Below are 26,556 nucleotides of genomic sequence, written 5' to 3' on the forward strand. Positions count from 1 at the left end.
TTGTCTAACTTTCTAGCATTTTTGTTCCCCTATCTGGATGGTTCAAATAAGATTAAAACACCTGTCAATCAATGATTAAAGGCTAACGTATCGCATAATTGGTTGTCCTTAATGTAGATCAATCATCGCACACCTGCTGTTATATACGATTCTTAACTCGGGGATATATCAAGGTACATAGATCGTTGCCATCAATATATACGCTAATGATCCCCTAAAATTCCTATTTGAAGAAATAAAGAAACTTCAGTTCGGATAGACTGATAGTTATTTATAAACGTCTCATCCGCTAAAGTGGTGACGGATGTGTTTTTTTCGGGTATACTTTCCATAGCTATATTAACTACCGTCAGGTGAAAAAAGGGTAGATAACTCTGCTTGAATAAATTTTTTTCACTTCCGGTGGTCAAAACCTGTAAGTCCAATCAACTTTTGTGTCTGCTATTTTTCATGTAAAATCAATAAAATAGAGGTTAAATTCCCACTGGACTAAAAAGGTAATGGTATTAGCTATATCTCTATGTATGTAGAATGGTGGAAATTGCAATATTATGTGTTGAAACTGGCCTCACAACTTTGTCACTCCGTGTAGTCTGTGTTTGGATTTGTTATTAATATAAGATTTCTTAAAGGAAGAAGGTCAAATTTAGCCCCATTTGCCCACAGCTATTTCGTTTACAGTACAAGAGATATACTGCTCTACTTTTGTACAATTTTAGCCTGCTATATCTGGCCAAAAGTTGAGTTTAAAATTGAAGTGGTCAAATTTCAATTTTTCATGGCTACCTTTGTATAGTCCTTTTCAATAAAAGTATGATGAAATACTTGTCAAGAATATTAATTTGTATGTTCAATTGAACATTGCATTAACATAAACAGCTATATCAATGACCAGGGTGATTCTGCAATTCACTTGTATAAGTTGTAAAAAAAAAATGAAAAAAAGGGGGGTGAACATTCCACAACAAACATTAATCAAGAGTTTTTTTACTAAACGGCTTGAGATATTCATCTAATTTTTGGTATGTAAGTCAACCATGATGCTAAAGCGTGTATACTGTTTTCATTGCCGTCACTCATCTACTTCTTGTTTACTGATACTTAGCGCAGTCGACATACACCTTTACTAGAAGGCTCCATCTAGTTGATCAAATTGATGGATTTAATTTTGACTATCAAAAATGGCCAGGAGCAATATTGGTGTTGAATCGACTCATTTCAAATTTGTGTCTACCGTTTTAACGGTTTGTGATGTATTATTCTTCTTGTAGGTCAAGTATTGGAAAGAGAATGAAGAATTAGAGCAGGATGATTTGTATAATTTAAATGTTGCAGAATTGAAAGAAGATTTTCAAGGAAAGCTTTTAACATTTAAAGGTATTGGCGATTATTAGAATTGTATTGTAGAATAAACTCAATCAAATACATGAAAAAGAAGGTACATGATAAAATGTAAAACTCCTCATACATACCCTAGGCATACATGATTATGGCTTAAGTAAAGGTTATAAAGTTATCATTCATTATAGAGGGTTTTTTATAACTTTGTTCAATGACTTAATGATTGACTTAGTTGTTGCCATATATTACTAAATTTCATTAAACTTATAATCGTTTGAGTTTGAGTTTTGCAAGTGTTGTAATTTATGATTATTGTGTACACTTCAGATTGAACCAAGCTACATGTATAATTTAGAAAAAGACTTTAACAAGGAAGATAACAGTGAGAACATTATAATATTATCTGCCCTTTATTTATTTTCCAATTTAAAAATATGAGTTATCCTTCTTTGAAATGTTATCTAGCTATCTACATTGATTTAAATAAATTATTGCTTGAACCGCTGAGGGTTCACGCATATTTATTAGTTAGAAATGTAGTCTATTGAGGAATATTCGGAAGCTAAATTATTGTTCATTCGGAACACCTATTCATCTTATCTGTATTAGCTTCCTGCAATTAAGGTGGCTCGGGTGTCTTCCTCCATCTTGGATTTCGAAGAAGCAGATAACGTTGGTCTAGATATTTCATGAAATGTGTAAATTTTGAGAGTAGTATGTAATTTATGTGAAAGACTTTTGATGTAAATATAGAAAATTGTGTGTTTTATCATGATTACGTCTGTAATTTCTCAAAAACACCTTATATGTTTTTGATTAGATTTCTTTCAACTTTGCCAAATAAGGGGAGATAACTCAGATAAAGTAATTTTTATAATAGAAAGTGTTGTGAATTTACCTTTTTTGATATGTAGCAAGAAAACTAGTTCGGTGACCCCAATTTTTCTTTTTCTTATCTGAAAGCATCTTATAAGAGCTATCTCCTCACATTTTATCTTAAAGTTCTATCAAGTAGTTTTCTTTTTATCACACAAAATTTGATTTTCCATGCATAATCTATACAAAATCTGACAATTTTGCACAACCTCTAGCGTGAAAAAAAAGTTCGGTGACCCATACTTTTTATCACATATTTTTGAAAAAAGCATGATAAAAACTTCATTTTGACAAATTATCAAAAAATTCTATCAATTTTAATTAAGACGCCCCAGCCACCTTAAGAGCACCTCCATACGGTGTATCTAAGATATTTAAAACATGGCAACAAGTTGCTTTCTTTAAAAAAAGAAATGCAATCGTAAACCCAAATGCTTGTTTGGCATTAGATATAAGATAATTGTTTAAAAAAAAAGATTTATTGTTTTATATCATTTTTTTCATATAAGAATTAGAAACTGACAGTGACTGTTTACTTAAAGTAAATACTGTTCAATGTGGGGTGAAATATTCTTGTTAAAGGAATATTTTTTTCTCTCCTCTCTCCCAAAAGACATCATGTTAAGTCACCCACTTGATGTTCCATTCTAAGATGCTGGTTTTTGTTTTTAAATTAGAGTTAGTTTTTAGGCTAAAGTTCAAATGCAAATGTGAAGAAATTTAATCAATTAATGATTATATGTGTTTAAGAAATGCAATACGTGAACCTGTAAAATAGCCGTTTTTATAGGAATTTGAGATATGTTCATGGTTATTTGAACAATGGCTTGATATTGATCATTATTAAGATCCTTACACCTGCTCTGCAAGGTTTTTTTATGCTTAGGGTAGCAAGCATTGGCAATTTTAAGTTCTGTGCTTTGTGTATGCTCTTAAAAGTTTTAGATGACAAACCTCTTTTGTTAAAAACAAACACTTTTAAAATCTTTAACTCGCTTTGAAGATATTTTCCGGATGTCCCTTTTTATTTTGATGTTTTCTTATATTTTAAATTGTGGGTCATGAAAAAAGGCCTGCAAGTTTAATTGTAAATATATACAATTTGAATCGCACTGTATCCTCTTCACCTTGATGACCGAAACCAATTCATTAAAAAAGATATTTATAGCCTAGACAAAACAGCTTACACCTTTTACAACCAAACAAAATTGAAAACAACAAAAAAACTAACATGGTCAAACCTGAAATTACCACTGATCAGTATACCCATCACCTAAATATGAGCTTGTTTAAAGGTCACATTTATAAACTGTTGTAAGGTGTTCCTTTTTGTCGAGCCATCGACTTTAGTCGAAAAAGCGAGACAAAGCGATTCTACATTCCGTCGGTGTCGTCGGCGGTGGCGTCCACAAATATTCACTCTGTGATTAAAGTTTTTTTAAATTTTAATAAGTTTCTTATTAAACTATTCTGGATTTGTACCAAACTTGGACAGAAGCTTGTTTATGCTCATAAGATAGTATCCAGAAGTAAATTTTGTAAAAATGAAATTCCATTTTTCCGTATTTTACTTATAAATGGACTTAGTTTTCTGCTGGGATACAATACATTAACTCCGAGGTTAAAGTTTTTTTTAAATTTTAATAACTTTCTTATACTATCCTGGATTTGCACCAAACTTGGACAGAAGCTTGCTTATCATGATTAAAAGCTAGTATCTAGGAGGAAATTTTTTGTTAAAATTTTGTACCTGTTTATCTGTATTTTACTTATAAATGGACTTAGTTTTTCTTCCAGTTAAAATTACATACAGTCTGAAGTTAAATTTTTTAGATTTATAAACTATCCTGGATTTTTACCAAACTTGGACAGAAGCTTCTTAAAATAAATAAAAATAGAATTGAGAGGAATATTTTTATTGATGTTTTTCATTTTTGTTGAGCCTGCGATTTACAGCAAAAGTAGGCGAGACACTGGGTTCCGCGGAACCCTTACGATTTTTTTTTATCTGAACACGATTTTTTCATTAAATATTAAAGGGTGTCTTTTACATGGTAAAATTACACTACTGTCTTATGGTATGTATGTAAATTCTTTTAAACCAGGTGTATTCATAAGCACATGTCCCAAGTCCGAAGCATGTTGTTTAGTGGTTGTCTTTTTTTGGTGCAGTTCATATTTGCTTTTTGTTTCTGGTTTGAAGTTAAATTAGATCGGTTTGTTTTTTCCTGTTTAAATTGTTTTATAACAGTGTTTTGGGGCCCTCGGTAGGATGCTGTCCAATGTGAGCCAAGATTTTGTGTTGAAGGCTGAATTATAACCTATAATTGCTAATATTGACTACACTGTGTTTTGATGGAGAGTTGTCTTCCTACCACATTTAAAAAGATATTCCCTGACATTTGACAAATCCATTAGAATAATCGAGATATTGAAATTGAACTGAAGTTGCCTAGTAGGTTTCTTACATTGACCCGGCTATCCTTTTTCTCTCTTGCTGGATAGTTTTATACTGGTCATTTGGGGGCACTGTGTAGCCTACTGATCAGTGAAATGGCTCAAAATCTTCTTTAACTATTTTACATTTTCGTACTTAATATATTAAAACCGAAAATTCATCATCTGATCGTCTTTATGAAATAATAATTATTTATTTTTATTTTGACGAACATTTTGAAGAGCATTAATCACTACAGGCCGAACATATAGTTAGATAATCTGTTCCCTGACCAAGATAACTATAAATAGAAATTAATTTTTCTTATCTCTGCCTGCATCTGTCATCACTCGGTGTCTATTAATTAATAGACATTTGATAAGGAAATAACGTTGCAATATTTAAACAAAGAAAATTGCAATTTTAAAGAAAATAAAAACTATTCAAGGACGTATATCAATTTAGATTATATACGTCCTTGGTCTATCCTAGACGTAAAATGTCAATAAAGTGCAAGAAAGGCTTCATTTTAATTTCAGTATTGTCCTTTAGTTAGTCCCACAATGCCGTTGAGGTATGAAAATTATGAAATAGCCTGCTTCGTACATTTTCCCTAGACTCGGAATCTTAAGTGAAATGCTAGTAATACTTCTTTTATAGATTTTAGTTTTAACAAATCTCGTTTCGAATATAAATCGCATTGTTTACGTGAAAATTAATCTTATCTCATATCTAAACACAGCTGGTTTCAACGTTTGACTCTAATTAGAATAACTACGCGTATATGTAAGGTAAATATTAGCAGCTTGTAATTGCGTGCAATGACGTATTCAAATGCTTATTAAAGTAGCTTGCGTCATAATAAATTTCGCATCATATGTAACATATCTCTATAGCAACTTTAAGATGCAAACAAATTGGTTTTTTTTTTTTCATTAACAACCCTGTATAACCTTGCAGCAGTATCGAGTCTATATGCATTACCTTGTATATTACATGTACATTGAACTTAAAAATATGTGGTCATTGTCAAAGTTAGTTTTGTCAGTTATAATTTACACATTTACTGAAACATGCCAGAGAAGTGCATGTACAAACTTTTGAATATTATCCGCAAACTGGGAGATCCACCCTTTTTTATGAATAAATTCCCACAACTCTGAAACCTAAAACCTTAACTTTATAAAATTGAAAGGGAGCTTGCATCAATAGATATAAACAATTATCCAAAGTTTCATGACAAATGCTTCAAGCATTTTCGAGTTTGTCTGAAAACATGGAAATCACCCTTTTTGAATGAATAAAACCCCTTACATTGTAACTGGATAATGTAAAATCTAAAATTCCAAAACAATCTAAAGGGAGCTAACATCAATACATGAATACAATCCCATATAACTCTGAAATGGGAAACCTAAAATTTATAAAATAATCAATTCACAACAGTTTCATGCAAATTGGTGAAAGCGTTGAAGAGTTAGTTAACAAAGCATTTTTAGAGTCAATGTGCGTTAACATGAAAATCCCCCTTTTAAATGAATAAAACCTCACATTTTGAAAACGTAAATTATAAAATTCCTAAAAATCTAAAAGGGAGCTCACGTCAGTAGATATAATCAATTCACCAGAGTTTCATGCAAATTGGTGAAAATATTACTGAGTTAGTGAACAACATGCTAGAAACAGACAGATCAGGGCAGAGACGGACAAAGGCATACCATAATATTTCTCATGAACAGGCGTATGAAAACTGCAGGGTATCATTCCAGGCCAACACCCTCGGAAGGAAACACTATAAGGGAGCTTCCTTTCCATTTTTATGGGGGAAAGGGGGGGGGGGGTCTAGGATGAAAAATTTTGTCCTGCATTTTTTTTAGTTGAGTTGTAATCTGTCCTGCCTTTTTATTTTTCACTCCTTTTGGTCCTGCCTTTTTTTCTATTAGTTTATCCTGACTTGTTTTTACATAAATTGTCATCCTGCCTTTTTTTTTCAAATTGTCTCATACTGCCTTTTTTTTACTTAACCCTTTCGGCGCCAAAACGACATTTTTGTCGTTTACCGCTAGCACGCCAAAACGACATTTTTTTCGCTTTTTAGCAGAACCCACAAACCATTAAAAATGTATATAAAAAACATCATTTTACTGCCGAAACCATAACAGGTTTGAAGAAACATAACTGACTTTGTTCTGTTATGCAAGAATAACCCAAAAAGTCACAAATATATATTGAATTTTCCTGGTTGAAAACAATTTTTTTAGATGTAACGTGCAAATTTTTACACAAGCTATACTCCAATTATAAACTATGTATGCCTTTATTTATTAAATTAACTTAGTGAAATTCGTTCACATGGTTGACAGTAAAAAAAAACAATTGTTATTTTATCAGTTTCAAATTGTAACGGTTTATCCGAATGACGTCATCAAAACTGGTGCTGTGTGTGACGTTTGTGCGTATAAAAGTGGCAGGTACTTGAAATTACTGGTGACTTTTTGCAGTAAAACCATTGTATTTTTACTGATTTTCACAATGTGGAGTGTTACAGATTGCAAATCGTTCGGTAATTGATATCACAGTTTGATTTCTGTAAATATATTCAATAAAAACTGTTTGTTCAAATTTAGGAGGCTAGCTCGGCAGATAAAGTCGGTCGAATTCTGGAATATCTGTTTTTGAATGCACTTTTTTTACCCCGGGGGGGGGGGGGGGGGGGGGGGGGGGGGGGGTGGGGTTACTTCCTATATTTTTAGTGGTACGAGTGTACCGCAAAACAGGGTCGCTTTTCCATGCCCTGCTGGTTAGAACAGGATCCCTTTTTCATGTCCTGCTGGTTAGAACAGAGTCGCTTTTTCATGCCCTGCTGGTGAGAACAGGCAGTATTTGTCTAGAACAGGATCGCTTATTTAACTGTTTAAGATACAGTCTAGAACCCGGGTCTAGAACAGGGTATACATTTTCTGAGCGTGTCTAGAACAGGGTATGGTTTTCAATATTTCTGTTTAGAACAGGGTATGTTTTTCAATGTTTTCTGGTTAGAACAAGGTATGAATTGGCAAGTGCTATCGGCACAGTTATACCCGATAGGATAGTCATTAACCCCCCCCCCCCCCCCCCCCCCCCGGGATTTTAACCAACATATTTCTTGAGAAACTTACCCATTAGCTGTTGGTGTAAACATATGTTGACTTCATTAATATTAAATATACCAAAATATTAAAGTTATTAATAATTTCGACAACGTCTTTTAAAACAATTTCTGCGAAAAGCCAAATCATACCCTGAATTTTTTATTAATCATTCTAATACTTGATCATAGCATACAATTTTCATACTCTGTCTTAATTGTTCATGCGTCCCACTTTGTTGTCAATTCAATGTTTGAAAACATGTTCTATTTTTAGTTAAGATCGTGTTTGAATAACATATCCTTTATTTTTTTATTTACTTTTTGTCTTTTGTCATTGTGTTAGGTTTTTTTTGTGCTTGGTCCAATTCTGACAAGTCAAACTTTTTTCAAATATTTTTTTGCTATTTGTTCTAATGTTATACAGGTACACGACACCGACAGTTCAAGGTTAGAAGAGGGGATCAGCGCCTACAAATACTGAACTTTTCCAAAGTCAGGAAGAAGCCTTTGGCCAAGTGGTTGTCGTTATAACCCTTTGTTTGTCATGTTTGTTTTTCGTTCCTTCAATGCTAAAAGCTTAACATGTCGTGAACTTTTTCATTCTAATTGTTTCACATTGTATTACATGAAGGACAGTCTTGCATACATAAAAGAGAGACGAAAGATACCTTAGGGATAGTCAAACTCACAAGTCGAAAACACACTGACAATGCCATGGCAAAACACGAAAACTGACCGAAAGACAATTAACAGTACACACAAACAACAGAATACTAAAGACTGAGCAACACGAAAACTGGAGAAGATCATATAAACAAAACTATTGTTGAAGGCAGTACGACGAGCCGCAGTTTATAGCCTTGTCCTGATGTCTTTGGTGGCTATAGGTGTCTCGTTTGTAACCATACCTAATATCATCACTTTCATATCATAACGGACTTTTTCAAAATAATACTGGTACCAAAAGAAAATTATGAATTGTTTACTTTCACAACCAAAATTGTTTAACAGTAGCTAAAGAAACACAATATATAAACACGGACGGCAGTGCATGATTCTATGCAAAAGTTAAGCTAATACTAGTACTGAAAATTCAAATCCAACACACAAAATTGATATACGAACTTTTTTTATACAGAAGTTATTAACAGCATTTAGATTTTTTCAGTCCATCTGATACATTAAAACTATTAAACTATTGTCAGCATTTTGAATCTTTTTTTGTGTTTGTTTTTTGTTTTGTTATTAGGAAAGATTAAACAAGACTCTAATCTAACTACTACGTATGGCTATATATGAAAAAGATCAAGATATAATCAATAGAGCTAAGGAAAAGAGATACAATTATACAAAATATAACGGGGCCTTTCTTGTAATTCCGAGACCACAGTGTTGTAAGAAATGTTTCCGTTTGGCTTACAAAAATCCAAATCTCGAGGGAGCGAACATTCTCTGCGCCACGTCCTCATCGTGATCATCTAGTCCAATAGTTTATTTTAAAATTTTATGTGAAAAGCTTTCCTTATGGTGGAACCTGAATATTTGCATATACCAAAGCATTGTTTTTTTCAGTTTTAAAAACACACAAGAAAGGTTTGATTAATTCATGTAATTTGAAAATGTCCATTCTTGAAAAAAGAGTTTTATTTCAAATTTTTCAACTGAAAAAAATAAAGGGTCGTCTAAAATCGTCTTCACACAAGTGCATTCTTCTTTCTAACTTTATCGTTATACAAGGGATGGGATATGAGGACTGTTTCAACCCGGCACCATTTATCTGTGTCAGTCAACGGCGGATGTTTTCATTCATGTCAGAGTTGATTTATTGTCCCAGTCGTTGTTTTCGTTAATATTTGAGTGTTTTCTTTTTTTTTTTGTCCAAGAGGTTGTGTTCGTTAATATCCGACTGCTATATTTTTTTTTAGGAAATGAATGCCGATAGCAAATTTTAGTAGTCTCTGATAATTTATTCATGTTGTCTGTTCTATGGTCGGGTTGTTGTCTCTTTGACACATTCCCCATTTCCATTCTCAATTTTATTTTATACTTTATCCTTTTAGTGTTTGAAATATTGTATAATGTCCGACTATCTTTTAAGACTGTAAGTTGACCTCTATATATCTTTGTTAGTTGTTTGTGTCCTGGAGTTAAAGTCTCATTTACATCGAGTCCGCATCTCTGTTTAAGGGTTTTTGAAGTAACCAGTTTGTGATTATGTTTGTGCATGTATCAAATCAAATTCCAAAACTTAAAGAATCAACCACAGTCAAAAGGAAAGTACGTCGTCCGTAATTATGATTGGGGTAAACTATTGATACCAATATACCTCTTTTATTTCGTACTTCAAACTAACCATGTACTAGTTTTGAAAGATAGATACTACATCATAAAGTAGGAAGCAATGAAAAAAAGATAGTTACAGCATTTTGGGCCATATCGATTTTTACCGAAATTCCTAAATGAACTCTTGCCAAAATAGTGTGTCTCTAAGATAAGATAGTTTCTTCTCATCATCTGCCTAAATCACACCATTGAAAAGGGGATTTATACCAGATTTTCGATGTCAATGATCGCAACAAGAAATAGAAAAAAAATTTATCGACAGGCCTCATTTAATGACACAACTGATTTAAGTCGGACCTGTATTTAACAAAGCAAAGGATTTCTTTAACCTGTACATGCATGTACCTATAATTGTGTTCATAACACTTAAGTGTTATCTGTAAAAATCAGCATACTCATAAAAGGGTCAAGACAGTTTGAACCAGAGATAAACATCAAATTAAGACATTAAATGTTGCATAAAAAAATACAGATTTAGTGAAATTAATGGAACTTCACATGCCTTTGACATGTAAAATATTGACTTGAATACAAAAAGATAGAAGATCAGTTTAGGCTATACATAAAAAGAAGCAAAATTGATGCTTAAAGTTCACTACTACTGGTTTCGTCAGACAAGTGACATTCCTCAAAACAAAATCGGCAAATAACAATGAAGGGTAAGTCACACAATTGTAATGCAAAGGTAAACTTGTTTCAGATTATATATTATCAAAAAAATATAAGTTATCATTGTGAATATTCATGAAATATTTGCCGCTGAACGCAGTTGTCATTCGATTTATTGATCAATCAGTTAAGACTTTGATGGTTAAATCATAAATCATTACAATGCTATATACTAGTATCCCGATTTTTGTGGCGATGTATAGTACAAAGTGTTAAGTCGGACTCTTCATCTACGGTGATTTATAAAAAAAAAAACACCCACGCCAACTATGAATATGAGAACACTGCTCGTCTTTTGAATCCTTCGATGATATCAAATCTTGCATGATCCTTTATATCAAAATACAGTAATTGAGCTATATTTTCTTCAATATATCTTTATTGTTTGTAATATTTATCATATTATAAAAACCTTTATCTATTTCCATATTGTCGTGTTTTTTTTATAGTATTCTAGAAAAAGAAATAGAAATGTAATAAATAACTTCGATTTCCAACCCAAAAATTAAAAAAAAAAAAATCACTGAATATACGCAAGGTCCGCTACGTGTACTCAAATTAAAACTTTACAGTCGGAAAGCTGACCCCGGTTTGAACCCATTTCTTAAAGCAACAACGGAAGTCATGTGATTACCATATATGGGCATTTTTTTACCAAAAAAAGTGAAGCCCGTTTTTTGGAATTTGTAGTTTTTTGCATGAATTAAAACTAATTTGCTTTTAAGTGAACATTCTTGAGTATATAAGAAATATATTGATCCACTCAATTATGGATTAAACTATTTTTTTCTCTCAAAATGTGTCTTCAAAGTCTAGGTGTTGACCAAAAAAATCGGTCACTGGAAATTAAAATCGTAATTTTCTTTCTTAACTTCTCGGGAAGCTATGCTGAATTTAAATTATGTCATGTAACCTAACTTTGACTATGATATGTCAAATTTGTGCCACTTAATACGCTGTAATACGCAAATGTGCCACTTCGATGTGTCGATATTTCTGACGAAGCGGGGCCAATAGTAATTTACGAGTTACGTCCCTTTGTTTGACACTCTCATGATCAAACTATTATTATATTAAGCACCATATGCTGTTATATACATGAGGATATTATTAAAGTAATTTTATTGAATATATTTTGATACTAAAGACATGTGCAAAACACATTTTATCACTTTTCAGAACTCTCAGTGAAATACTCAAATAGGCCCTATGTCAGTATGTGCCATAATATTATTATTCCAAGAGTTAATTTAATATTTATATTTTGGTAAGTATTTATACTGCTGTAACGAAATTATTTCAACACAGAAATAAATTTCTACTTTAATCATACAAGGGGTAGCCAAAATATTAATGAATAATGGATCAAGACAGGATTAAAATGATCAAATACAGGAACTCCTTTTCATTACTGATACCTGATCCTACCTTTTTCATTTAAACTTAAACGAGACCATAATGAAAGTATTCTGAGACTGAATGTAAATTCTTCATTATTTGAAATAAAAGGAAATTAGTTTGCAATTCTTGTATGAAAAAACTAAATATAACAATCAATTTTGTCTCACTGATTCCATGCAGATTCTAATGAATGGACTCAAATTATAAAAAAAAAACACTAAACCAATAAATAAATGGTTCTAATCATGATTTTGAACTTGAAAATAGACAAGAACAAAAAAGACTGGGTCTAATATTTTTCTTCTTCTATTTAATTTTTTTTTAACAATTATGCATTTTTATATTTATATAAAAGTATTTCAGAGCAGATTCTGAGTGCTAAGTCAACAATATAAGTAAGTCACACTTCATGTCAGTATGAACATGCTTTGAATAAGAGTGATTAAAATGCTAGTCTGAAAGAGATTGTTTTAAGTTCATATTTAGGACAAGACTTTTTCATTTACCTTTGGCAGTTTTGCAGGATTACTTCATCACAATTTTTGTTATAATATTATAAACGATGAATGAGTTTTGGTTAAGGTTGTGTAAAGAAAGTATACGATTTCCTTACCTTGTTTTAGTTAAGTCAAACAATTCACTGACTTAAAGAGAATAATTAATCCAGTCAAATATTCAAAGCTGAACTCGCCATTGCTTATTCAAACAAACACACTAAATGTGTGTACATTGTGTAAAGATGCAAGTAGACATCGATGTGTAAGATAAAAAAACTACAATGTCAAAAAATGTCTTTCGTTTGGAATTTAGTTCGAACAGGGTTTCCTAAGGGGTGATAGAACGTTAGACTTGATTTTTGTTTTAACTTTGAGATACTTATTATTAATTTTTTATATAGTTTGTATAATCTTTGTTTATCTGGAAAAAAAAGAAGAAAAAAATAAAAGACAATTTCGCATAATTCTTAAACGACGATCAAAGGCATTACGTTATTTTTAAAAGACGGACAATTTATAACATGTTTAAGTATTATTTTCTTTGATAATAAGAACCATGCTTGAAAAATCGAACGAAATCTATTTTTGACCCTAATGGCAAGTAAGAAACAGAAAAAAGAAAAAATTCCAAATTGGTGCCAAATTATTTTTTCCGCGAAATTAACGCAATTTCAGAATGGCGGGTTTTAATATCAGTCCCATTGTTGTCTTGAGAAAGTAGCAACAACGGTCGTTTCTAAGGGCTTGCTTTCCGACTGTTTGATTCACCACATGTTTAGATTCAGCATATCAAAGAACCCCAAAAATTTTTGTTAAAATCAAACTAAGTTTAATTTTGGACCCTTTGGACCGTAATGTAGACCAATTTAAAAAACGGGACCCAAAATTAAAAATCTAAATACACGGTTAGATTTGGCATATCAAAGAACCCAAATAATTCAATTTTTGATGAAATCAAACAAAGTTTAATTTTGGACCCTTTTGACCTCAATATGAACCAATTTGATAGCGGGCCCACAAATAAAAAATCTAAATACATGGTAAGATTCAGCATATCAAAGAACCCCATATATTCAATTTTTGTTGAAATCAAACAAAGTTTAATTTTGGACCCCAATTTGGACCAACTTGAAAACTGGGCCAAAAATCTAAAATCTAAATTCATGTTTAGATTCAGCATATCAAAGAACCCCATATATTCAATTTTTGTTGAAATCAAACAAAGTTTAATTTTGGACCCCAACTTGGACTAACTTGAAAACTGGGCCCATAATAAAAAATCTAAACACATGTTTAGATTCAGCATATCAAAGAACCCCAAGAATTCAATTTTTGTTAAAATCAAACTAAGTTTAATTTTGGACCCTTTGGACCTTAATGTAGACCAATTTAAAAAACGGGACCCAAAATTAAAAATCTAAATACACAGTTAGATTTGGCATATCAAAGAACCCCAATAATTCAATTTTTGATGAAATCAAACAAAGTTTGACCTCAATATGAACCAATTTGATAGCAGGGTCCACAAATAAAAAATCTAAATACATGGTAAGATTCAGCATATCAAAGAACCCCATATATTCAAATTTTGTTGAAATCAAACAAAGTTTAATTTTGGACCCCAATTTGGACCAACTTGAAAACTGGGCCAAAAATCAAAAATCTAAATACATGTTTAGATTCAGCATATCAAAGAACCCCATATATTCAATTTTTGTTAAAATCAAACAAAGTTCAATTTTGGACCCTTTGGACCTTAATGTAGACCAATTTGAAAACTGGACCAAAAATTAAAAATCTAAATACACGGTTAGATTCGGCATAACAAATAAATAAATGTGGTCAAAGATTTTACAAATCTAATGCGCCATACTGGTCTTCCTTTATAAATATGCATTTCTTTAAACATAATTTAAAAGCAGTGTAAGGGAAGTAACCAAAACGTTGTATTTGGATTACCTCCCTTACACTGTTTTAAATTATCTTAATTGTTCATTAACCATTACTTTATACATAATTTAAAAGCAGTGTAAGGGAGATAATTTCAATGATGTATTTGATTTATCTCCCTTACACTGCTTTAAATTATGTTTTGTACTAAAGTATTTGTCCATTAATGAGGACAACCTTGTTTTTCCCCCTTTTTTGCCCCTAATTCTTAAACGGTTTGAGCAATAACCCCCCAAAGCAAATCCTAACCATCCCTTTGTGGTATGGAAACTTGTAGTATAATTTCAGAGAGATCCATACACAGTTCCACAGTTATTGTCTGGAAACTAGAAAATGCTTATTTTTGGCCCCTTTTTCCTTAACTGTTGGTACCATAACCCCCAAAATCAATCCCCACCTTCCTTTTGTGGTATTGAACCTTATGGTAAAATTTCATAGAGATCCATTCACTTAAACTAAAGTTAGAGTGCGAAAACTAATGCGTCTTCGGACGACGACGACGACGATGACGACGACGCCAACGTCATACCAATATACGACCACAAAAATTTTTTGGCGGTCGTATAAAAAGCACAATTTCTGTTTATATACTTAAAACCAACTTTTTATATATATTTTGACTGTGCAAAAAGAACAGTGGAAGTCTATATACTTTTTTATACCTTCTGATCACAAATGTTATCCATCAATAACATTGACACCATTCTCTGTACACGGCTCAATTCTATATTTCTGGATTGCATTAAAATGGCATTAACAAATGCAGCTTTCGGTATAACCCGTTCAATTTTGGTATAGCAGGATCGTTGTTGAGGCGGAAGCATGGTTGAGAAGAGCAATGTGCAAAGTACTGGTAATTTTTCCATCATTTCTTTGATTATACTAGACCATTCTAGAGATTTTAAACTATTGACATCTTTTTTCATCAGTTCACTTACAAAAAGCAATTTTCTGTTTCCCATAGTAGAAATTGATGAGTCTATTTCTAAACATAGTTCAGAAATAACTCCATTTCTAAAGTTATCTATCTTCATTAGTGCACCATATATATTGTTTTCATTGTCATTTTGAATCACATTGATTAAGATGGATTTCTCTTCCTGGTTTAAATAGTTGTTATTTCTACTGGATGTAGTATTCTTTAAGAATGTTGTAACATCTGGTAGAACTGGACTATACAGTGTATTTCTGTTCATGAACACATAGTCATGGTCAGAAGCAATACATGTACTTACATTATTTTGGGGTTGTGCCAAAATTGGTGTAATGGTTTCTCCAGCATAACTATGGTCAGGAATTCCTGAAATGAATATAAATGCTTATATTTAGCATTTTTATTATTACAGAGGAAAGAAATAAACCCTGAGAACAGAACCTTTTGACCACAAAAATAATATTGTTTGAGAAAATATACATTGTATAACAAACTATTTCATCATTTTATACTAAAAAGAAGCTCAAATACATGTATCATGTGTAACATGAAAATGTATAAATCAGGATTATCTCCCATGTAAGTGTTCAATTAAAGTTTTATGTTGCTTATCTCCCTTTCTGTTATGTTTCATATTCTGTTTCTCATTTTGCAAAAGGAAATGGTTTGCTTTAAATTTACATTTATTGCCTGGATACATACAAATATGTTTTCAACTAAACATTTCTTTGCATTAATAATCTAAAAGGATAAACTTTATCTTTGCACATATTATTAACCTGCACTTTATTTCATAATTAGATCTGTTAATAAGTTAACTTAATGCACATATCTGCAATAAAAGTTACTTTCAATGCCAAGAGTATCAGGACATTTATCTGGGTGTAATCGGTAAGTAAATACCTCTTACTTAAACCCAGTCCCCAATCATGTATATCAAATAACTTGAATTGCCAAATGAACAATAAATTATATGTTCAATGTTCTTTTCCTGTTGGTTTCCAGTTTTGTCAGATGAATTGCATTCTTTACATGTGTGCAGCACTGTGTCTTTTCTTTCTTCAGTTGATTGGATACCATAACATAAAATAACTGTATAACTGTAACATAAAACTGAACAACAAATTGTAATAACAATTAACATACATTTCCATTATTATCAAGAAATTTTGCTGATTTGAATTAATACTACATTATAGTATTCAGAGAGACCTGTTGGATTAATGTAACAAGCAGGCCATCAATGAACAACAAGCAGTAATAAACTGCTTCGCTGAGCGCAGCTGGATATGCCCGCAGAGGTCCAACCCTGAACAGTTGGGGCAAAAATGGACACAATATTCAAGCTTGATACAGGTCTGAATTTGGATTGTAATTAAATATTTGACATATTATAGGTTTCTGAATAAATGTAGTCAAAGAACTTGAAATTGGTTATATGAATTGAATTTATATTCAATTAAAGATTTCTTGCTGTTGTGCAATACACTATGCTGTTGCGCAATACTTAGTAAATCTGTTGTCAGACTATAAACAAATAAAATTTATAAAATTCTAAAGGGAGCTTACATCAATAGATATAAACAATTCACTAAAGTTTCATAAGAATTGCTGAAAGCATTTTTGAGTTATTGTCTGAAAACTGGAAAATCCCCCCTTTTTTAATGAATAAAACCCCATAACTCAGAAATGTAAAATCTAAAATTTATAAAATTCTAAAGGGAGCTTACATCAATAGATATCAACAATTCATCAAAGTTTCATGAGAACTGCTGAAAGCATTTTTGAGTTATTGTCCGAAAACTGGAAAATCCCCCTTTTTTTTATGAATAAAACCCTGTAACTTGGAAACGTAAAATCTTAAATTTATAAAAATCAAAAGGGAGCTCATGTCAATAGATATAAACAATTAACCAAAATTTCTTGCAAGTTGGTGAAAGGATTCTTGAGTTATTGTCCGAAAACTGGAAAATCCCCCTTTTTTTAATGAATAAAACCCCATAACTCGGAAACGTAAAATCTAAAATTTATAAAATTCTAAAGGGAGATTACATCAATAGATATCAACAATTCATCAAAGTTTCATGAGAACTGCTGAAAGCATTTTTGAGTTATTGTCCGAAAACTGGAAAATCCCCCTTTTTTTTATGAATATCCCTGTAACTTGGAAACGTAAAATCTGAAATTTATAAAAATCAAAAGGGAGCACATGTCAATAGATATAAACAATTAACCAAAATTTCTTGCAAGTTGGTGAAAGCATTCTTGAGTTATTGTCCAAAAACTGGAATTTCCTCTTTTTTTTAATGAATAAAACCCCATAACTTGGAAACGCAAAATCTAAAATTTATAAAAAACGAAAGGGAGCTCACGTCAATAAATATAAACAATTCACCAAAGTTTTATGCAAATTGGTTAAAGCGTTTTTGAGTTAATGTCCGACATGTTGACGACGGACGGACAGACGGACAGACGGACAGACGGACGGACGGACAGACGGACAGACGGACAACGGTATACCATAATACGTCCCGTAAACGGGCGTATAAAAACTCCTTTTTTCTTGTAGTACATGTATATTGAATAAATGTAATAAAGGTTGCATGTAAAAGTAAGATAACTCATTTACTGATTGGCAGTATTAAAAAAAAAATGGGGCTATTTATATAATTAGCTTATTGACATAGCGTTTCCATTAAAACAAAGAAATTTTTTTATTGGTGATAGTTTGTCCAACCCGTCATTAAGTTAAATACAGTAACAACAGTTAGATTTATTTTTATCTTCCCAAATAGAAAACCTATATATAGTTTTCAAACATGGTTCTGAGTTTCTCTTAACTTGTAAAAGTTAGCATGATATGACAGTATAAAATTGTTTTTTTTTTACAGCAGTTTTTACATGTATGTTGTTTTTAATGAGGACAACCTTTTTTTGCTTGCAAGGAAGAGTTATTGTTGCAAGAGGCTACCATAGATATAGAATGTATGAGACCAAATAATTATGATGTGTAGTGACATAGATAATAGATATATCATGTAGGGTGGCATATAAATATACCAAAGATTTATGGTGAATGGTTAAGTATAAATGTGCCATGATACATTGAACATGTATATAGTGTGTATGTTGCAATATAAATTTACCCAAGATATATGGTTTATATGTTTCTATACAAAAGTACATGTACCAAAGATCTATGGTGTATGGAGCCTTATAAATTTACCAAAGATTTATGGTGCTTAGCATGTCTGCCCAGTAAAAAACATGAAATCATACATGCACAGGTAAAATCACATAAATTTCAACAAATTAAATGAACAAATTGTCATGTTTTTGATACACACCTATATTGCTAGGCTCTGCATTGGAAGATAAATCTTCAAACATATGCTCAGTACTTGCATGTTGACTTGGTTGTTGGTAATCTGTAAAATATATGTGTCTCATTACCTTAATTGAATAAAACTAGATATCATTGAGATGGGAGCCATCTCTGTGGGCCCCGCTGTGAATAATGTGTGGTAAAAAATTGGTATCTTCATTGGACATGGGGTTGTCAACTGAAACCGAAGTTTATGAACTTGACCTTTGACCTAGGAAGTTGTACATAAATTATGACACACCCTCTGGTGTTGGTTTATATACATGTCAAGTATAAACTTTGAAATCATAACGTTTCTCAAGATATAGAGCGGACACGACCTTTACAATAGGACATGGGGTTGTCAACTAAAACCAAAGTTTGTGACCTTGACCTTTGACCTAGGAAGTTGTACATACATTATGACACACCCTCTGGTGTTGGTTTATATACATGTCAAGTATACACTTTGAAATCATAACGGTTCTCAAGATATAGAGCGGACACGATCTTTACAATAGGACATGGGGTTGTCAACTAAAACCAAAGTTTGTGACCTTGACCTTTGACCTAGGAAGTTGTACATACATTATGACACACCCTCTGGTGTTGGTTTATATACATGTCAAGTTTACACTTTGAAATCATAACGGTTCTCAAGATATAGAGCGGACACAATCTTTACCATAGGACATGGAGTTGTCAACTAAAACCAAAGTTTTTGAACTTGACCTTTGACCTAGGAAGTTGTACATACATTATGACACACCCTCTGGTGTTGGTTAATATACATGTCAAGTAAAAACTTTGAAATCATAAAGGTTCTCTAGATATAGAGCGGACACGATTTGTTAGGGACGGACGGACGGACGGACTGACTGACTGACTGACAGACTGATCACTATAGGGCGTTCGCCATTGTGCTGGGACCTGAGACCGTCATTTGGCGGGGCCCTAATTAAAGTATTTGTACAAACAAGAATATGTGTGTTTCACAGAATTAAGTTGCTATATGTTTGTACCTTGCATCATGATCATATCAAGATTCTTAGACTTTGACAATATGTGTGCAATTATAGATGACTATGCTGTATAGGTTGTGCTCATTTCTGAAGGTTGTATAATGACATATGTTTATTGGTTAACTTCTATATCATATAAATCAAAATGTGCAAAGCCAACATGAGTTATTGTACGATTTCTATAGCAAAGAGTGAAGACCAGTCGTAGTAATAAATGTAACTATAAGTCACTGCCATTCATTTAAGTGCAATTTTCAGTGTATTAATACTAAATATATATATATATCTATAATTTATAAAAATATAAATGGCAAACAATTCAACAATTTAAATATAAAATTGAAAACAGGGAAATGTTTTATTAACACATCTCCCTAAACAAAGACACTACACCCACCGGTTGTTAACAGAGAAACCACGTTCCATCGGTGTTTAACAGAGAAACCACGCCCCATCGATAATTAACATGTACAAGTCTGTACCAGTTTTCTGGTCCATTTTGTTCTGTTAAAGACTGATGGAATTTATTACTAAGAATAAAGAATGTCATCGTGGCCCCTTTTTATCCAATAAGAAAGGTATTAATACTTAACAGATATGAAATAAGACATAATAGTGTCCTGTGAAAAAGTTTTTTATAGAATTTTAGTTTTAAATTTGTCCATGCGCCATGAAATATTGTCCCTCCACGAGTGGACAGATTTTTATTGCAAAGTTATGAAATCGCGTCCACCCACAGGTCAACTTTTCATAGTAGTTGCTATTGAATTGTGTCCTCCAAGGGAAATAATACAAAGGTCATTAAAAAGTTTTACTATACTTGAATTTTAATAAAAATCAGAACGATTGATTAGAAATTGATTACATTAAACAAACAAATAATGAATGGAAGTGAATATAGAGACATTAAAGTTCTAAGAAATACCAAGCTTATGTTAATTACAATAACAGAAGCACAATAAGAAGGAAAGAAATCAAATTTGAAGAACTTTACTACATTTCATGCATTTATTATGAGAAGAAAGCAAAAAGAAAATATATAATTTTGGTGTCAAATAATATCCATTGCCATGAAATATTGTCCCCGAAGTGGACAGAATTTTACAGGAAAAGTGATGAAGGCTAGTCCTAGTCCACCTTTTGGACAATTTTTTAGTTGTAGAAGCTATTAAATTGTGTCCTCCAAGGAAAATAATACTGAACAGCATCTGTTACTTGTTTGAATTTAAATCATTCTACATGTAGATATATTAAAAAATATAAATAAGAAGATATTAAAGGATGGTATGAGTGCCAATGAGAAAACTCTCTCAAACATTTTTTTGTCAAAGTAACAATGTATTAAAGTTAGCAATTAAAGGTTAAAATATGTCCAGTATTAACAAGGCAATGGAAATCATTTAATACTTTAATCATATCAGACATAAAGTCCTATAAAAAAATGTCCATGGGACAGAATTAGAATGCAGGACAGAAAGTCACAGGACAAAAAGTCACAGACAAAAAGTCACGGACAAAAAGTCACAGGACAAAAAGTCACAATTCAGTTTTGAGATTATTTTTCTTTAAACAAGAAAACACTTATTTAGAAAATAAAATTTTTGTTTTTTCTTGAACTATTATATATGAAGCAACTTTGTAATTAAAATATATTCAATAAATATCAATAATGATCAACTAACTGTTGTGAAAACAATATGTCAAAGTGGCTTGGTACTTAAATGGCTTCATTGTGCCAAAAATATATCCTTTGCATGATTCAAATTTAATAAATTTTCATTTATCAAGTCTTATGAACAATTTCCTAAACTAAAAATGAATATATGTAATAAAAAGAAAATATTTCAAAATCTTTCTCTTATATATTCAAACAATTGTCAACAAATTATTTGTGACTTTTTGTCTTGTGACTTTTTGTCCTATCAAATTTTTGACTTTATGTCCTGTGACTTTCTGTCCGTTGACCCAGAATTATTGTATTAAATAATGTCCATGTTCATGCACACTTTTTCATACCTGAGGACATATTTTAATAAGAAATTGTGTCAGGGACACCGGGACACATTTGGATAAAAAAATGTTGTCCATGGACAGTAATTACTATGTAATAATGTTGGGTGGACATAATTTTATGGGGACATTATTACATCCTACATACATGTATTCACTAGTCAGTCAGGGGACTTATTGAAATAAGTGATTTTTTAATCACTTATTTAAGTAGCAAATTCGAAGTTTTGTCACAAATTGTGCTTTTGTAGTTTTACCAAAATTTTAACACATAGGTTCAGATAATATCTTTTCATTAGTAAAATTGAAAAAAATGAACTTTTTGCTTCTTTTAAGCATCAAGGTTTATGCCTTTGATGCAATCATTTAGCTGCAAATTCTATTTTAGTTGAAAAAATGCTATAAAAATGGCTATACATAATGAACTGATACTTTCTTAACAGATTTTTCCCAGCAGTGGGAGTATTTTTCCTTTAAAATTCAAGGTTTCATCTTATAGATTATGTAATAAAATTCTACTGTTCGTGATCAAAATTTCACTGTTCAGGGGTGTTGAAATTAGTTGGGGTTATTAAAATAATGATACTTAAAGAAGTGATTTTTTGGATGGAAATTGAGGTATGATACTTAAACAAGTGATTTTTATGTCATTATCCTAGATTTAGTACAAGGTCATCACCTGACATGACCCGGTCGTCCTTCTCAACACATATGTTGGTTCTGTTAATTTTAGCAACATAATTAGTCCCTGGATCTTTAGTATTCTATATTTAAAGCTACAATAAAATTAAATCACTAAGTCTAGTGATTAATTTGTACTACATGTACTTAAATAGGTGATTATCAAAGAAAGACAACTCTTACTTTCCAACCTTTATGGACATAATGTTACTTGAATCAGTGATTTAGAAAATCACTCTTTTAAGTAAGTCCCCTGACTGCTAGTAGATAGGGATTTTTGTTATTTTATTTTGTTTTGTTGTTTTTTTACATTGAGTCTATGCATGGAAGCAACATTCTGACTTGAACAGTGCTATTAATGAAAAATGACAAAAAAATCTTTAAGGTAGGCTATTATTACATTAAAAAGTAGTGTAGGTGGGGTAAATGGAATTACACATATATTTTTATTTGGCCTTTATAGTTAGTTGGTGCACAATACTGGTATAAAAATTTTGTACCAGTATTGTACCAGTATTGTGGTTTTTTTAAATAAACAATACATATAGGTAATTAATCTTTAAATTTATTAAAGGTGTCACATATATATGCATAATGAAATTAACATAATATTGACAATTTTATAAGGAATGATTGGACATATAGATTGTATGTTTAAATGATGGTATACTGCGATTGTCATCAAAGAAAGTTTTAAATCATGTTCATGTAGTTAAATTGATTATAATCAGGTTCCCCTATTAACCAACTTTTTATGTTTAATGGATATTGATATATTTTATTGTGAAAGATAAATTAGAAAATAAAGACCAACAAATGCATATAATCTTAGTATACATGTATTAAAATATCTGTAAAAAAATATATTATGGCATACATGTAAATGCTGAATTTACAGTGTTAGAGTGTAATAATTTGCTTGAATTTATTTAACAATAACTCAGATATTATTAATAAGCCTTTATTTTATTTTACCTAAATTGAATTAAATAAAACATAGAAATATGATATTAAAATGAATAGCAATTATTTTATATAATTAATAATTGTTGGAATAATATGAGTTAATCTTTTGTTTGTGTAACATGTATCTTTTTGATTTTAATTAGGGCTTCTGAGTATTGTGATTATCTTTAACTGGTTGTTGATTAATTTCACAATATTCCTCTTAAATCTTTTTGAGTTCATTTAATCCCCCTTTGATCTTCAATATCTAATTTTGCTTAAAATTCATTTTTTTTATTATACACCTTAAAGTACATGTATAGTCAACAATACAATACAATTACAATACTGGGTTATCAGTAATGTACCAGTATTGCTGTTTTTTTTCTAAAAAGCTAAAATACTGGTACAAAATTTTTATACTAGTATTGCGATCTGACACCAACTATACAGGAGATCCATAGTTTTGTTCAAAAATGGTTTCTGTTTTCAGACTGACACTGTTTTGTATAATTACTGGTTCGATTGGGTTGGAATTTGCTTGTTACCTACCCTCATCAATTTCAAGTGAAGCTCTTTTGGGGTTAAACCCAACAAGAGGTGAAGTTGGTAGTCTATTGTTACAGACCGGTGTAATGTCATGTTTCCTGGCGGCGGATTGACACTCGCCATAGAACTCTATTGTTTTCTTGTGAAGTGTCTCTAATCTGCGTTCACAATTTCGACAAATCACCCCTTTATCCTTTGAAATTCTCCATATTTAAATAACAAAACTTTTATGGTAAAATCTAGTAATTTGGATGATATTTTCTTAGACTGATACGGTGGCTTTGAACATACAAGACATACATCAGTGTTCTTTTTCCTAACATTTTCACTAGATTCAGACATGTATATATAAGATTTATCAAGTAAAGAAAAATATAAATATAAAACGGTAAAGATATATAAAATATAAAAATTCTCCTATAATATATAAATAGTCATCTCATTCTTGTCCTTCCTAGCTGAGACTACTATGTTATAGTAGTCTCAGTTCCTAGCAGGCGATTATTTACGTTCTTTACATCCGTTTCCGTATATGCGCCAGTTTGTATGCGCATACTTTTGTGTCGGAATTCCGACACAGAAAATGGTTACTAGTTACCGGCCCTTGACAACAAAGGTATATGTTGCAAGGGAGAGGACCAGCCTATCCGACTGTTTAGTCCCGAGGATGTTGGATTTCCCCGAATGTATGAGATGTCCAATTAATCGATTAACGAGGATAACGTGCATGTGCTTGCTTGTAGGTAATGTGTTGACGTTACGTTACGTATCGTTTATAGTAACGTCATTCAAATATGTATGGCAACGTAACAATGTAAAAAAACAACGTATTGGCGCTCAAAGGGTTAAAAACTCATCTGCCTTTTTTTCATCCTAGACCCCCCTAAAAATGAAATGGTAGCTCCCTAAGTTAGCAAACAAATTATTTTATTTTTACATTGACAAACCTTGAAGCAGTATCAAGTCCATGTATTATCCTGCATATTATTACATATACATTGAACTTAACTCTTTCAGTGCCAGGTAAAAATCCGCAATTTTCCGTTTACTGCCAAGCTTGTTTTTTTCTAAAGTACACAAGAATATTTGCCGTCAGTGACGTTAACAATAACGTCGCGTCATAAGATTTTGAGTAAAAGGGTACGACGTCTTACAGTGATTGAATGACAATTTTGAGAAGTCTTGCTTCTCTATGTGTAGAAGTATCATTTTCTTTTTCGGTAATACTTTTATGAAAAATAATGTTTAAAAATCCCCAGGGCAAAGGAAAAATGTTTCAATTTTTTTATTTCTTTTTGAATTGGAAGAGATATTTCCATAGCGTTCAACTAAACAGTGGATAGTTGTTTCATTGGCAATCATAACACATCTCCTTATTTTTATAATTCATACTGATACAAAATTTAACAACTTTTGGATAGCTATTGAAAACGGAAGCACAGTTACACATTTTTCTTTATCAAGATACCAGTATTGCGGCTTAAATATTCAAAAGTTAAGAAAAAAATTAATTGCAAACACAAAGAGCAATCTATGCAATTGAGAAAAAACCACATTGTGATTGAAAAGGGTTACACTGTGGGATAGCTAGGCTCCCCTTTTTCCCTGCCTGCTTTTATTTTTTCCAAACAATTCATAAAAACATCTATCAGAAAGATACGAAACTATTAAAGAAATACTAAATTAAAAAAAACTATTAAATAACTTGCTTTCACTATCCATCTTTTCACGCTATTGGAAAAAAACCCGGAATTTTCCTCTATACACCGGCTTAACAACACAAATGACCCCAGTAACATTGTGTAAATTTTTGGACCTATTGCAAGCACTTATAATGCAGTCACAGACAATTGAAACTTTTCCAATGAAATTAATGGAGTTGATGCGTTTCTTTAGTTGTTGAGTATAATTAATTTCTGTCTACAATTTTGCTATTTGTAAAATTCTTTCAACTTTGATACTAATAAAACATTTTTTTAAAGTACATTGTTTACTTTGTATTGGATATATTTTGCTCGTTCCAATGATAAATTGATGTTCAAATTTGCAAGATTTCCGAACAAAATGCCCAGTGAATTAGGCTCGATCTCCCTTGATTACCTCCAATTATGATCATGGAATATACTTATGTAACATTTTAATGACGATTTAATTAATCTTGGGGAATATGATCATATACATAAAACCGGCTAATACTCAGAAACTAGAAAGGCATATTTTAAGAACAGCATGCAAACGAAAAGCAACTGTTATTTTATCTGAGCGACCTTCAAAAATAATTTTCAGAGCTCCGAATGACTTTAACTCAGTCGGTAAAATTCCGGTCCCAAACCCGGACGAAGGAGGCAGGAAGTAAATCATTTACGAAGAAGTTGATATATAAAAAATATATGAAAATAAATAAATT

At 31.6% G+C, this 26,556-nt stretch overlaps 1 long non-coding RNA gene across 3 annotated transcripts in view; it reads right to left on the reverse strand.

Moving 5' to 3' along the window:
* The window catches only part of LOC127724760 (uncharacterized), an 865,500-nt gene that overhangs the window by 819,413 nt on the left and 19,531 nt on the right, over positions 1-26,556 (reverse strand). The window contains exons 5-6 of one of the 3 annotated variants that reach the window (XR_007992660.1): positions 18,926-19,006; positions 14,638-16,691 (exon numbers count right to left, since the gene is read on the reverse strand). This is a non-coding gene — a long non-coding RNA (uncharacterized LOC127724760). Of the gene's footprint in view, positions 1-13,501; positions 16,692-18,925; positions 19,007-26,556 lie in introns of those variants that run through there. The other 2 variants (XR_007992661.1, XR_007992659.1) reach the window with 2 other exon arrangements.

The sequence above is a fragment of the Mytilus californianus genome, unplaced genomic scaffold, assembly GCF_021869535.1.
Source record: "Mytilus californianus isolate M0D057914Y unplaced genomic scaffold, xbMytCali1.0.p SCAF_14, whole genome shotgun sequence".
Taxonomy (NCBI): domain Eukaryota; kingdom Metazoa; phylum Mollusca; class Bivalvia; order Mytilida; family Mytilidae; genus Mytilus; species Mytilus californianus.